Consider the following 15,531-nt stretch of genomic DNA (forward strand, 5'->3'; position numbering starts at 1 on the left):
TTGGCTTTCATATTGTTGTCCATCATCTTGAAGGGGAAAAAGTTAGTTCATAATGATTTTTTAAAAAATTTTTGAAGCTTTTGATATTGTATTACTATTTATTTAATCTATAAATTTTCTGGCTTTGGCATCTATTTGTAAAATTTGCTTAATTTTTCTTGTCACTTTTAGACTAGTCCTATGTGGTCTTCTATCAAAGGTTTTCATTGTTCACTTTATTTCCACTATTGGATATTTCAGTACTTTGACCTTAGTGTTCTGAATTTCTTTTAATATCAAAATTCTTGGTCATGTCATTTTGTTTTTACAGGTTCAACTGACTTTTATATGCAAAAAATTCAAAGTCAATAGACTTTGAATATCTACTTCAAAATCCCCTTTATGACCAATTTTACTATAGCATTTGGCAAAGCATCTGAAATAGGATTTTTTACTAAAACATTATTGATTAAAACAGAATTAAGAACAGAAGTAATTTTTCCTCAAAGAAGTAATTTTTAGTTGTGTGTGTGTGTGTGTGTGTGTGTGTGTGTGTGTGTTTTTTTTTTTTGGCTACCTAGGATTGTTAGCCCAGAAAGGGGGCATAGGAAAAAGGATATGCATGATTTGGAAGGTATCTTCTCAGTACCAGGTGTACAGAAGGAACAAGAGGTAGAAGTTGTAGAACCAGATTTAGGATTGATATAAGGGGGGAAATCCTAAAATTAGTTATGCAAAAACAGAATGTGCTGCTTCATGATATAATGAGCTCCCCCTACCTAAGGATCTTCAAGAAAAGCTAAGTTTCTTACAACTTGGATTGTATCATTATTTGGGAAATAAACCAAATTATGTATATGTTCATACCCTTTATTCCAGACATTCTAATACAAGGAACTCATTGGTAAGAAAGTACCCAACATCCCCAAAATGCTTATAACAGCATTTTTTATAGCAGTAAACAATTGGAAACAAAGTAGATATTCCTCAATTAGAAAATAATAGTGACACGCCAATGCAATATTATTCCATAAAAAAGATACATTAAATTATTATTCTGTAAGAAATAACCAGCAGGATGAATACAGAGAGGACTGGCGAGACTTACATGAACTGATGCTAAGTGAAATGAGCAGAACCAGGAGATCATTATACACTTCGACAACGATATTGTATGAGGACATATTTTGATGGAAGTGGATTTCTTTGACAAAGAGACCTAACTAAGTTTCAATTGATAAATGACGGACATAAGCAGCTACACCCAAAGAACGAACACTGGGAAACAAATGTGAATTATCTGCATTTTAGTTTTTCTTCCTGGGTTATTTATACCTTCTGAATCCAATTCTCCCTATGCAACAAGAGAACTGTTCGGTTCTGCAAACATATATTGTATCTAGGATATACTGCAACATATCCAACATATAAAGGACTGCTTGCCATCTAGGGGAGGGGGTGGAGGGAGGGAGGGGAAAAAAAAAAATCGGAAAAGAAACGAGTGCAAGGAATAATGTTGTCATTATAAAGTAATCATTAAATAAAAAATAAAAAAATAAAATAAAATATGTTAAATCCAAAAAAAAAAAAAAAAGATACATTAAGAAAAGAAAGAGGTAGCCTATACAAAGGAACATGTACCAAATAAGACACAGCAAGAGTCTGAAGTACAGTATAAAAACTTTGACAATCCTTAACTCAGCTACTCTAACCCATATGATCCATCTGTTGTTCTTCACATGAAGGGGGCTAATTGAGAATGAAAGGGGAAAAGATGTTTGGGAAAATAGAAATGGACAATTTTCTATTACTTATCTAGTCATCATAAAATATGTTATCGAATAGTGCTCATTTCAGGGAATTTACCTCTCCCTTTTCCTTTTCTCTCTCCCCTCCAAAAACCCCTACTCTATTTTTCATTCTACAATTATGGATTAAAAATACTTAAAATAAAAATGCATGAGTGAAATAATACAATGAATTAAGATTCAAAAAAAAAAAAAAAAAACCTGCATGGCTGAATTAATACAGTAAACAAACTAAGATTCAAGTCAAATCATCCAATTGTTTAAGTAACTAATAGCAGATCCTTCCCTCTGGTTTTAAAAAAGGGCACAGATTAAAAAAAAAAAAAAAAGCCCCTCTTCTCCAATTAAATATATCGGTGTTCCCTTTTTTTCCCAGTTTCTAATGATTTTCTTAAGCTACTCAGTTAAAATAAACTGGAAAAACATTTTTACAGTCAAAGGTTCTGATAAAGGCCTCATTTCCAAAATATATAGAGGATTGACTCTAATTTATAAGAAATCAAGCCATTCTCCAATTGTTAAATGGTCAAAGGATACGAACAGACAATTCTCAGACGAAGAAATTGAAATTAGCCATATGAAAATATACTCCAAATCACTATTAATCAGAGAAATGCAAATTAAGACAACTCTGAGATACCACTACATACTGTCAGATTGGCTAGAATGACAGGGAAAGATAATGCAGAATGTTGGAGGGGATGTGGGAAAACACTGGGACACTGATACATTGTTGGTAGAACTGTGAATACATCCAGCCATTCTGGAGAGCAATTTGGAACTATGCTCAAAAAGTTATCAAACTGTGCACACCCTTTGATCCAGCAGTGTTTCTACTGGGCTTATACCCCAAAGAGATACTAAAGAAGGGAAAGGGACCTGTATGTGCCAAAATGTTTGTGGCAGCCCTGTTTGTAGTGGCTAGAAACTGGAAAATGAATGGATGCCCATCAATTGGAGAACGGTTGAGTAAATTGTGGTATATGAATGTTATGGAATATTATTGTTCTGTAAGAAATGACCAGCAGGATGAATACAGAGAGGATTGGTGAGATTTACATGAACTGATATTAAGTGAAATGAGCAGAACCAGGAGATCATTACATACCACAACAACGATATTGTATGAGGATGTATTCTGAGGGAAGTGGATTTCTTCGACAAAGAGATCTAACTTAGTTTCAAAAGAAACTAAGTCATTAGAATTGATAGAGACAATAATTGTCTAATTTAGCACGGTTCAGAATGCTTGATCTGATCCTACAAGGAGATGTTATGGGCCACAAGAAACAAGGTACTAAGTGGAACTGAGAAACAATGCTTGTGTTCATACCTTTACTTATTGGAGTTCACACGTTTGGGAGATTTCAGGGTTTAGTATGAAATATCCGAATTCACACCTCCCTTAAAGCTCTCAGGGCCAGAGAGCACTCTGGGAGAAACCCATAATCCCACTCTCTCTCAGAGGAGATCATATATAAGAAACAGACAGAGGCTCTCCGGAGTTCAGCTGAATTGGAGGCTGAAGAAAGCAGAGGCAGAAGCAAAGGACAAAGCTGCAAGAGCTCTTGGAACCAAGGAGAGAGATAGGACTCTAAGAAAACTAACCGGGCTGTAATTGTTCGTTTCTCCACACATATATTGTATCTAGGATACACTGTGACATATTTAACTTGTATAAGACTGCCTGACATCTGAGGGAAGGGGTGAAGGGAGGGAGGGGAGAAGCCGGAACAGAAGTGAGTGCAAGGGATAATGTTATAAAAAAATTACCCAGGCATGGGCTCTGTCAATAAAAAGTTATAATTAAATAAAAAAATTTTTTAAAATTCAGTTAAGAGCTGAATATAACATATTTACATTGTTTTTATACTTCCCCTGATTGATTATGTATACCATTCAAAAGCCTCAAAATTAACAACAATCTTCAAAATTAAGGTTACAATAATCTTTCAATTTTCAATTACAAATTTCTTATACAAACCCAGAAAACACAAAAAAAATCTATACAACAAAGTGTGTTGGACAATAAACAACTATGCAAAAAAATCACTTATTTTACAACATCATAAAGCATGTGAGTATATGTGTATGTGTGTGTATATATATATATATATATATATATAAAATATATATATGTGTACATAAAAGTACAGATGTTATAAAAATTAAATTCTGTATCTCCAAACAGCATAAAAAAGAAATGCATTTTCTCTCAATAATTTCATTTTATGTGTGGATGGTTGGAAAATTAGGTCATTTATAAATAACAGGTCTAAAATAGGTTTTGTTTTTTTTCTGGTGTTTGCTCAAAAAGACAAATGCAACTTCTTTTTCTTAATGTCTATTTTCTTTGCGATTCAAAGTGCTAATTCCACAAGTTGCTTTTAATTCTAAACAGATTGCTTTTAAATTCTAATAATATCAACTCACTTTAAGATTTCTAAAATGAAAGTAATCTAACTTTGTTCTTTGAGAAAATTTCTATTAAGCACTTCTTCCAAGATAAATCTAATTTTCATTGGTAAAAACAGCTAATTACTACTATGCAGTGAATGAGTAAAGAATGGAGTTTCATTGGCTAAGCAGTAATTACCTTTTCTAATGTTTGCTCAACTAAGTTAAGTGAACCTCCAAGAGCAATGTGCTACATCATTTCTTTGATCTGCAAAATAACAGTTAACTACAGTAAACTCTGTAATTCATTTTTAAAAGACTTGGAGAATAAGCAGTACAAAAAAAAAAAATATATATATATATATATATATACACACACACACACATCAATCTACATGTGAGAAAATCTGAGACAGAACAATTCAAATGTCAAATCTAAGTATTAGTTTCACTGCAGAAACACTTTCAGCATGAAAAAGGACAGCAAACTAATATGATAAGCTCATAATTAAATATTCATCAACAGCATAATTTCCTTTCCTAACCAAAGGAAGATAAATGAAGCTATTATAGACTTTTTAAAGGTCAATGTTTTCCTATTAAAGTTGAATAGAGTTTTTTAATTAAAGAGTTGTCACCTACTATCTAGACTAAAAAAAGGTGTTATGAATGATTTTTACATTTCAAAGAAAATAAAATGCTGAAAACACCACACCAAAGTAGCTTTATGGCAAATTCTCTTCTTTTTTTAAACATAAAATTCATTTTCTAATCAACCAAAAAAATTGGAAGGGAAAACCCTATCAATATCTCCATTTAAAATATTTTTCTACTTGCTTAAAATGTACAATTTCTCTAAAATTACTATTGGACTTGACAAGAATGAAAGTTAAAATTTTTAAATGTAAGCAGTAAACACAACCACCATAAACTTAGATCATCAGTTAATAAGTGCTTGAAGCTAAATGAGAATTAAAAAATATAAAATATAGTTCCTGTCCTAAGAGAGCTTACAATATAGCTAGATAAATAAACTGCATATAATAGCAAACAATTCAAAACAGCCATTATCAAATGCTAAATTTTAATATGACCTATTAGTGCTGACAGAAAAAGGGGCTATCATCAATGAAAGCTTCTACAATGGAGAAGATGGGCCTTGATCTGAAAGGGAAAAGTTGGATATCTCTCTATAAGAGAAACAGGCATTCTGAAAAAGATTATACACTGTGAGTAAAGGCATAGATAGAAGAGATCCTAAAAACATGGCATTGTAGTGAAATGATGAGATAATCTAATAAAAGTCCTAAGTAGGTGATCACAAACATAAAACCAGATTATGATGTCCTTGAAAATCATTCTGCATAAAGAATACAAGAATATTAGACAGAATGGAAGACAATGAGCTAATTAAAGTCAATTGTTGAAATAGTTCAAATGAAGAAAAAAATTGTTTCATGTCTTTTGTCCATGTCATATTATGCTTATCACTATATATGTTGGGTCTTCTCCCCATCAAGTTTTTTTAAATTTGTATTTCCCCAGCACTTAGCATAATACCTTGCAGATAAGTACGTAATAAAAGACTACTGAAAAGAAGTGAATATATAACTACTTGCAATAACTACTGTAATTCTCTAGACCAGCTGTTCTCAAATTTTTTGTTCTCAGGATTTCTTTACACTCTTAACAAGTATCAGGGACCTTCCCAAAGTGCTTTTGTTTATGTGCGTTACATCTATTAATATTACCATATTGAAACCATGAAAATAATCATTATCTCTGGGAGACCCTTGGGAAGACCACATTTTAAAAATTATTCTAGATAATATTCTAAGTACCCTAAATTGAGCTTTAATCCAAACTATATGTATTCATTTGCCTCAATTTGTGTTGAAACTAAAGCCAACTGGTAGAAATTCACCTTTTAATTTTATTGTTCCCTTTGAAAATTAAGGCTATTAACTAGAAGGCTACAGAGCCCACAGAAATACTATACTAATCCTAAAGTTTTAGAGTAGGAATGGCAGATGGCATTTAATTATCCCACCCAGAAGTGGATCATTTCAGATATGTTAAAAAGATCATATTATTGTCACTCACAATGGACACTTCAAAACTGCCCATAAGTAACCTTTTTAAAAAGTTACAAGTTTCAGCAGAGAGACTAATGCCTCATATTCAATATTCTCAAGAGACTGCACTTAAATGTCTATTTAATATTTTCCAAAACAGGCATTATATATTTTTAGTCATATGAAAAAATGCTCTAAATTACTATTGGTTAGAGAAATGCAAATTAAGACAACTCTGATGTACCAGTTTATATTTCTCAGATTGGCTAAAATGACAAGAAAACATAATGATAAATGCTGGAGGGAATGTGGTTAAACGGGGACACTAATACATTGTTAGTGGAGTTGAAAACTGATCCAACCCACGCTGGAGAGCAATTTGGGACCATACTCAAAGAGCTATCAAACTGTGCATACCCTTTGATCCAGCAGTGTCTCTATTGGGTCTGTATCCCAAAGAGATCATAAAATAGAAAAAAAGATCCAGGTGAGCAAAAATGTTTGTAGCAACCCTTTTTGTGGTGGCAAGGAATTGGAAACTGAGTGGATGCCCATCAATTGGGGAATGGTTGAATAAGCTATGATATATAAATGTAATGGAATATTATTGTTCTATTAAGAAACAAATCAACAGGATGGTTTCAGAAAGGTTTGGAGATACTTGCATGAACTGAAGCCAAGTGAAGTGAGTAGAACCAAGAGAACATTGTAAAAAAATGTAAAAAGTAACAAGATTATGTGATGATCAACTGTGATGGACTTGACTCTTTTCAACAATGAAGTGATTCAGGTCAATTCCAATAGGCTTGTGATTGAGAGAGCGATCTGCATCCAGAGAGATGACTATGAGGACCAAATGTGGATCACAGCATAGTATTTTCACTTTTTCTATTGTTGTTTGCTTTTTTGTTTTTTTTTTTTCTTTATCATTTTCTTTTTCCTTTTTGATCTGATTTTTCTTGTGCAGCATGATAAATGTGGAAATGTTTAGAAGAACTGGACGTGTTTAACCTATATTGTATAACTTGCTTCTAGGGGAGGGGAGAAGAAGGGAGGACGGGAGAAAAACTTGGAACACAGGATTTTGCAAGGGTGTGCTGAAAACTATCTTTGCATGTATTTTGAAAAAATAAAAAGCTATTGTTAATTTAAAAAACAAAAAGAAAACAGAGTTAGCATTGTAAAGATATTTGTTTCATAAAATATTAGTTTACACAAAAGATACAGATATGTAACTCCTAAAAACCATGCATAAAGTTAGAACTATCCCTATAACTAGTTCAAAACTAGTCTCTACACTTTTTTAATGAAAATAATTTTTTATAAAGAAAATCTCCAAAGAGAATTTGATAATCCTAAGATGATCCTATGAGCAATCTGAGGTTCAATATCAAGTTCTTTCCATGCCACTAAGTAACACAGCAAGGCTGCCAAACTTCAACTGCAACATGATGCAGAAATGATGTTGCATTCTTTAGTGACTTTGAGAAATCGGTTTTTATATTACTTACCCTACAAAGCAGAATACTGCAGTCTGCAACACATTAACACATAATTACTTTGCTATTTAAGATATTTAATAAATTTTATAGTGAAGCAAACTTCTCACTATATTTAAAATACTGAATAATCTGTAAAAAACATGATTAGTAACATGCCATTTCATATTTCCAAATCGACATTTCAGTAACCTCCAGTGAAATGTCCATTAAAAGGAAATAATTCCTATACTTATGGAAAGAAAATCAAGAAATGTAATTCACAATTAACTGGAACAAGGAATGAATTAATATGGTCTATTTTATAGAGCAAGTATGAAATACTGTAAAATAAAAATGTTCATGATTTATCCCAAAATGTATCTTTGCAAAAGATTCTCATGAAAATACTTAACTCTGTTTAATTCAATCTCATGAGACAATAAAAAATGACTCAATACTACCAATACCTAACACTACTAGAAAAAAAGAATATAGTAGAAATTTTTACAAACTATTTACAATTTAATCTATAATAAATTAATAGCATTATGCTAATGTGTTGGGTTTTCTTTTGTTACAAAATTTTATAACTGAAAAGAATACTCTAAATTCGAGACAAAGTTCAGTTTAAGAGAGAAGGTTCTCATTCTGATCGGAAACGGGCTATACAAATAGAAGATTCAAGAAGCCTAGTCGATTATGCTTCATCAGTTAAAAGAAGGAGAAAATGAAATTACACACACCCCCTCCCCGTTTTTCTTCTCCAATGAAAGGAAGTTGACCTTCCTTCTTCCAGGAATGCTGATAAAATGTCTCATCCCAGGGCCTTGGTCCAGGGTCTCCTCCCTGGGCGGTGTCTGCGGGTCTGAAGGGGAGGGGGGACCGGAACCGCAGCGAGGAGGAACCCGGAAGGAAGAGGCCAGAACTCGGACAAAGCAGAACCGAAGCTGGCAACCGGGTCTCCCTTCTTCCCTCTCCCAAGCCGGCCCCGTGCTCAAGCCCCCAGTCCCTCCCACTCCAGGGGATCGAGGTGGCCGCTGACGCTCGGCCCCCACCCACCTCAATTTTTGCGACCTAAGCAAACGAGAAACACCTCATGAAGGGGACTTCGGACAGTTGTCACTCAATAAGTCCCATGGCTCGGGAATGCTGTCCGCCTCCTCTGCGGCGCCACGCCGAGCCCCCCCGCCCCACCCCCATCCGCAGCTTTTCCCGGGGAATGCGGGGTACATAGTCCAAGCACAGCCGGTCCCTGGCAGGGATGGAGATAAGGAGATAAGCGGGGCTCTACCTAGATCTCACGGCTCCCGGGAAGGGAAAAGGCTTTGTCACCCTTCAAAGTTTTGCAAGAAGAGCCCTTGAGGAGGAGGAGGAAGGGGAAGAGGAAGCCAGCCCCGCTGTGCTCCCCTCAGGCGGGCCCCGGGCTTAGCGCCCGCAGCCCCCCGCCCGCCACCGCCACTCACCGTCCTGCTCCTGCGGTGACCGCGCTCCCCGCGGGCTGACAAGGAGGGAGGGGGCTAACGCCGCCCCGGCCGCCGCCTAGATGCGCCGGGCACGGGGGCGAAGGATGGAAGGCCTGGAAACAAAGGACCGGCCGGAGGGGCCGCCAGTTCCCGAGCTCGGAGCTCTGGAGGACCCTGGGAGGGCTGTCGAGGCGTCAGTCTGTCAGTCAGTCACTAACGAGGGAGGCAGGTTCGGCTGCTGCAGCCGCCGCTGCCGCCGCCCCGACGCATCCTCGCCCGGGGTCCCCTCGCCCCCGGTGCTCCCGGCTTCCGTTGGATTCCCCCTGCCTGACCTGGCTCGGACAAAGGGGTCCCGAGCTGTAAGTAGCCCGGCCCGTCCCGAATCTCCGAGATCGGCGTCCCCGGCTCCCCAGTCAGCCGCCGAAAATGGCGTCGATACCCCTCCCCTCGCTCCCTTCTCCTCCCTCCAGACCCATAATGCTCCGCGACAGCGTCCCCGCCCCGCCTAGCCCTACCCGATGATGTCATCTTGTCAGTCTCTGCTCCTGCGCACAGACGCCTTTGCGGAGCTGAACTCCTGAGCGTGATTGATGCCGGCTGTAGTGGAGTGGATGGAGGAGTTTGAGGACCTGGGGGCAGTCTCTTAAATCTCTGAGACTGAGGGGTGGAAGAAGAGGCCGTTAGCTGATAGACTATCTCACCCGCTAGGCGCGGCCTTGGAAAGGCATAAAGCTAGCCGACTTGAGACGGAAAGGGAGACGCCTAGACGAGGAAAAGAATTCCAGTGAATTAGTGAGACAGCATTCGAACCCGAGTTTTCTGACTCCCAAGTCCAAGTTTCCCCTGACCTGGCTTGGTCCCGAAAGGGTGCCCCTGAGAATTGGGCTCGGGAAGTGTTCCTTCGTGTTCCTCTTTTCACCTTGTGAAATAACAGGGTGCAATGAAAACAGTGTACTGAGAATTAGAGGTCCCGAGTTCAAATTCCATCTCTTCTACCAATGTGATCTTGGCCAAGATATATTCACTGTTTCCTGATCCGTAAATTGAAAAGGATGAACTAGATGAGTCCCCAATCTCCTTCCATACCGTATTGTAAAACACAAAGCAAAAAGGAGTGTTCCAACCACCACTCTACCCTTATGCTTTTCAGTCGCTTAATGGGAATACTAGTCTGGTAAAACACCCTGGATTTCCAAACCCCCCCCCCCATTCCTGCGGTAGGCAATTCCCTCTACCAAGAATGTCTTCCCTCTTCTATTTTACTCATAGAATTTTTATCCATTCTTTAAAAGAAAATTTACGCCTCCTCCTCCCGGAGTCTTCCCTGATTGGGATCGCCACCACCCCTTCAACCCTCATCCTTGCCTACAGATGCTACCTATAGCATTTTGTGTTTTATCTTTTTAATGCACTTATGTGACAGCTGGATATTGTTATTATCTATTGTCATCTCCCTTACGAAATACTGTTAAGGCGAGAACCGTTTCCAATACAAATTTTGCAGCATCCTCCAGTGCCTAGCACAGTGTGGAAGAACTTGATGTTTTCTTGAATGAATGCATTTATCTCACCTTTCATTGAAAAGGTGGAGGACTGCGAGTGTGGAATATCGCATAAAGTATGTATATATTTGTATGTATATGTCCAATGAATCTGACAAAAGATTTTTAAAACACTTCAAGCAAAACCAACCAACCAACACACTCAACGGTGATTGCGTAGGTTGGTTTTCCTGAAATGATTTAAAAATCTTTGATATTCAGGGAAAGCTCACTGGGTGGGAGGGAACATAAATATATTTCGATATTCGGAAATAAGGAAGTAAAATAAATACCAACAAAATTTAGACAGTTTGGGGCGTCAGTTTGAAAATGTTTTTTTAAATAAATCCTATCCCCCACCCTGCCTTATTTTCCTTTTCACTTCTAGTGCGTGTTTCTAGCAAAAACTCATTTTCTGGGCTGGGCAGGGCTGCGCTACGCCTCCTCTCCGTCCCGGGTTATCCCACCCCCTCCGGGTCTGTTTTTAAAGTGCTCTGATTCAGGTGACCCTGTAGCAGAGCCACGTGCCTGGGGACAGAACTTCCTGGGCTCGCACCTCCTGAGCCTCAGCCTGGAGGCAGTGTCTGACGCGCATGCACACGCCGAGTCAAGCTCCCGGCTGCTTAGGGCACCCCACCTACAACATCGTCACTATGTGCGCACTTTCTTGACCGCTTGGTAAGGCTGGATGCTCCCAGGCCCGGATTCTGTGCCGGCTGGGATGGAGGGCGTTTGCATCACTAAAGAGGATAAAGCAGTTGCTTGCCTAAACAGAGAAAACTGCCTAGCAGAAAATGGAAAGGCGTAGTGGTTCACTTTTGCCGCCCGTCACAGCCGTGGGAAGAGAGCACGGTTTCCATAATGTGTCGAATACCTCTCAAAGGCCTGAGATAGAGACATATCATTTATTTATCTATTGCAAATCTTTTCCCTCCTCAAGATTCCTCAATGTAGTGAAGGCAGCTGGCTGATACCAGTCTTTAAAACCGAATTCTAAGCACTGAGTCACAACTGCAGAAGCCTTTCTTCTAGTCCCAGAATAAAGTGGCATCTCCATTGCTTTTAGCCAGATTCTGAAAACCATCATCACCCTTTTGTTTTTGCAGATCTCTTTTTTCTGAGACTATATAGCTTCTATTTGTCAGTATGGGTGCCTGTGCTTGGCCATTTGTATGTAATGTGTGTCTGTTGTGTAGCTTCCTTGTCTTTTAGCCTATATTTATATCTATTGTGTGCCAGTGCCTCTGTGTGTGTTAGCTGTCTGTGTGCGGTATCCACGTAAGGTGTCTTTGTGTCTCCTTAGTACTAATCAGTTGTCCTAGAGACCACAAGGACAGAAAACAAAAGGAAGTCTCTGCTTTCCCTCTAGCAATTCAATATGAAGAGGAAGGAAAGCTAGGAAAAAAGGCTTTTCAAACACCTTTAGAGAGGTCAGAAAGAAGGGAGAACTGAAGAACTGGAGACTTGGACACCATTTTATTTAAGTAACATAAACAGTATATAAAGCTTTAGAGGATTTTTTTTTTAACAATCCTTTTTTGTTCTGGGGTTTTCCAGGAATAGCTATCAATAAGCACCTAACTTCAAATGTTAATTTGAGGATTTATTCAAACAAAATTTCAAGATTCATATACACAATACACATCCCCCATCTTCAACGAGTACCTAACTTCAAATATAAATTGAATCGTTGAATCGTCACCAAAAATGTATCTCTCCTGTTCTATTCTTCTAATGAGGAAATCTGGGTTCTGGTCTTAGCTCTATGGTAACCTTGAGGAGCTCAGATTGAGAGAGGGGAATGAAAAGGAGGGACCTCGAAACTCTCTCTGAAAACTCCTTCAAGGAGAAAGTCTCCTGGCCTCTGTAAAAGACCCCGCCAGAGGGAAACAGGACGAACAGCTTCATTCCATTATCCTGAGAGATGGGTACTACTCCCATTGACAACACTCACTACTGATTAAGCTTCCCATTGCGATGAAGATTAGCCCAGAGACAGTTCTGATTCCAGCCCAAGCTGCACCCAGCCCCCATCAAGAGCTGCTAGCCTAGGCTTCTATTATAAAATGAGCCAACTTAGGTCTCAGTCCTTGCAGAGGATCTAACATGCCAAGGAACTTCTCTCTTCCTGGCATAGCAGCAATCTCTGCCCACTGAAATGATATTTTCTTTTGGTGTTACTCTCTCTTTATCTTTCTCACCTATTTCCCTAACAAGACTTTACACCTCTCTGTCTAGATTTCTCTGCTAGAAACTTTATTTCTCTGCCAGGATTCCTCCCCTAGAAACTTTACTTCTCTGTCAGGATCTTGCCACCAAGGAATTCAGTCTTTCTATTCATTCATAGCAACGGCTGACTTCCCAATGCTAATAATAAACTTCTTTACCAGAATAGCTTTTCAGGTTCCAAAATTCCTTTAAGAAGGACCTCTGTCCTGCCAGAGTTCCCACAATTCCCTACCCAACGCCAAATCCTAAAAGAATCTAGAGAAGCCAAACCTCTTCATTTGGTTCCCTGAACTCCAAACCTGCCACTAACCTCATTATTTAACTCCTTGACCACCAGGAATCCTAATCTCATCAAGACTAGAAGATGATCTTTCCAGTCCTATAGTCTGATGTACTCCTGGCTCTGGCTCTGACATTCAATGTTCTGTAATTCCCATAAGTATCCAGGTAAGAGACTAAATTCAATCTAGGGGGCAGTCCCCTAAACCATAATTCTGTGACTTATTTGGCCCCACTCAGAGCTTTCAGGGAATTTCAAAATATAGCTGGTGTCTAAATATCCATATGTACTCAAAGTAAAAATTCGTAGCAGATAAACTTTTCCAAAGGAAAGGGGGGTGATAACAGTAAAGGAAACGGAACATAAGTAGGACCCAATCCCTGGAGGAAATAGTCTTCCAGATACATAGACACTCTATAGTTTGAAGTATTTTGAGGTATCCTGCTGTGATGAAGCACTAGAATTGGAATCAGAAAGATCCTGAGCAAGTCACTTAACCTCTGCTTCAATTTCCTTATCTATATAATAAGGCATTTAGATTTAATGATCTTTAAGGGCTCATCCAAGTCTAAATTTATGGTTCCATGATTCTCCTAGGAAGAGAAATCTTTAAAAGAAACTCTTAATATTTCTTAACCCCAAAGACTCATACAAATCTTCAACCTCACAGTAAAAGTCTGAAGGTTTGGACCTCTCTCATCAGGAAAACTAACTGTGGGTTACTAGAGAGGCATCCCCTTTACTACTGGACTTACACCATCTGAATAATTCACAGTAATAGTGAAGAGCAAAATTCTTGGTTTTTGGTCCCCTATAATATTATGAAAGTCATCTCAAGAGGTTGCCATGTCTTGAATAGAGAGGTTCTGTAGCTGCCTCTTTACAGCTGACATTTGGATGTGGGGGTGGTGGCATAAGAGGTTAAATCCGTTTGTTATTTTGTCCCTGGAGTCTGTGCAGGTGCACAAGTATTCCCCGAGGATCATAGTTCGCTTTCAGGTCTTTGATCTCTGATCTATCCTCAGATCCCTCTGGATAACTCCAAAAAGGGGGTTCCCTTTTATAAGGATAAGATAAAGAGACAGATCTGACCTAAATAGTCCAACAAAATGATTGTGTGGCTACTAAATCATTCCAAATAACTGAAATTTGATCCCTGATCTTCCAAAGGGTCAAATCCTCAACCTCTATATGGGAGGTTCACTTTTCTGTAATTGTGAAATCTTGAAAGCAGGAATTGTCTTTTGCTTTTCTTTGAATTCCCATCCCTAATTTAGTGCTTGCTTAATAAATTATAAATTATTCTTTACTTCATTAACAATCCTATCTTACTGAATTTTAAAGAACTCCCCTGACAAATTTTTTATAATTCTGTGATTCTAAGTCTCCTTCCAACTCTGAAATTCTGAGACTTGTAATTTTAAGGGATTTCCAAATTGTAGCATTTGTTTGTCCCTTACAAGAGAGTCACTCAGAGATGCCTAGTCAAAACTAACTTCAGCAAATCTAGATCCTCTCACAAATAGACAAAAGTATCAATTTGTAACCACATCCAGTTTACTAGATTACTAAAGCCCATCAGCAAGAGATAGAGAAATTCCATTTAAAATAATTGTAGACAAACTAAGATATTTGGAAGTCTTGTTACAAAAGACATACAAACCCAAGAACTATGTGGATACAATTACAATACACTTCTCACACAAATAAAGTCAGATCTAAACAATTGGAAACCTATCAATTGTTCATGGGTATGCCAAATTAATATAATAAAAATGACAATTCTGCCTAAATTGGTCTACTTGTTTAGTGCCATACCAATCAAATTGCCAAAAAATTATTTTATAGAGCTAGAAAAAATAATAATAAAATTAATCTAAAAGAACAAAAAGTAAAGGATATCAAAGGAAGGAGTGAAAAAAAAATACAAAGAATAGTGGCTTAGCATTACCAAACCTAAAACTAAATAAAGCAGCAGTCATCAAATTCATTTGGTAATGTCTAAGAAATAGAATGGTGGATCAATGGAATAGATTAGACACACCCAACACAATAATCAAGGCCCAGAACAATCTATTATTTGATAAAACCCCAAACTCCAGCTTCTCAAATAAAAACTCATTATTTGAGAAAAATTGCTGAGAAAACTAGAAAATAATATGTCAGAAATTCATCATAGTCCTACATCTTGAACCCCATGCCAAAATTAGGTCAAAATGTGTCCATGGTTTGGGCATAAAGAATGATACCATAATGATACCAAATTAGGAAAGCAAGG

At 37.9% G+C, this 15,531-nt stretch overlaps 1 protein-coding gene across 13 annotated transcripts in view; it reads right to left on the reverse strand.

The window, feature by feature from the left end:
- KLC1 (kinesin light chain 1) overlaps window positions 1–9,628 on the reverse strand; it is a 67,348-nt gene extending 57,720 nt beyond the window's left edge. For 12 of the 13 annotated variants that reach the window (XM_051978288.1, XM_051978287.1, XM_051978285.1 and 9 more), the window contains exon 1: window positions 9,204–9,295. The gene's annotated coding sequence lies outside the window, so the exon portion shown is untranslated. Of the gene's footprint in view, window positions 1–9,203; window positions 9,296–9,535 lie in introns of those variants that run through there. The other variant, XM_051978282.1, reaches the window with a different exon arrangement.
- Between the last annotated feature and the right edge of the window lie 5,903 nt (window positions 9,629–15,531).

The sequence above is a fragment of the Antechinus flavipes genome, chromosome 2, assembly GCF_016432865.1.
Source record: "Antechinus flavipes isolate AdamAnt ecotype Samford, QLD, Australia chromosome 2, AdamAnt_v2, whole genome shotgun sequence".
Classification (NCBI taxonomy): domain Eukaryota; kingdom Metazoa; phylum Chordata; class Mammalia; order Dasyuromorphia; family Dasyuridae; genus Antechinus; species Antechinus flavipes.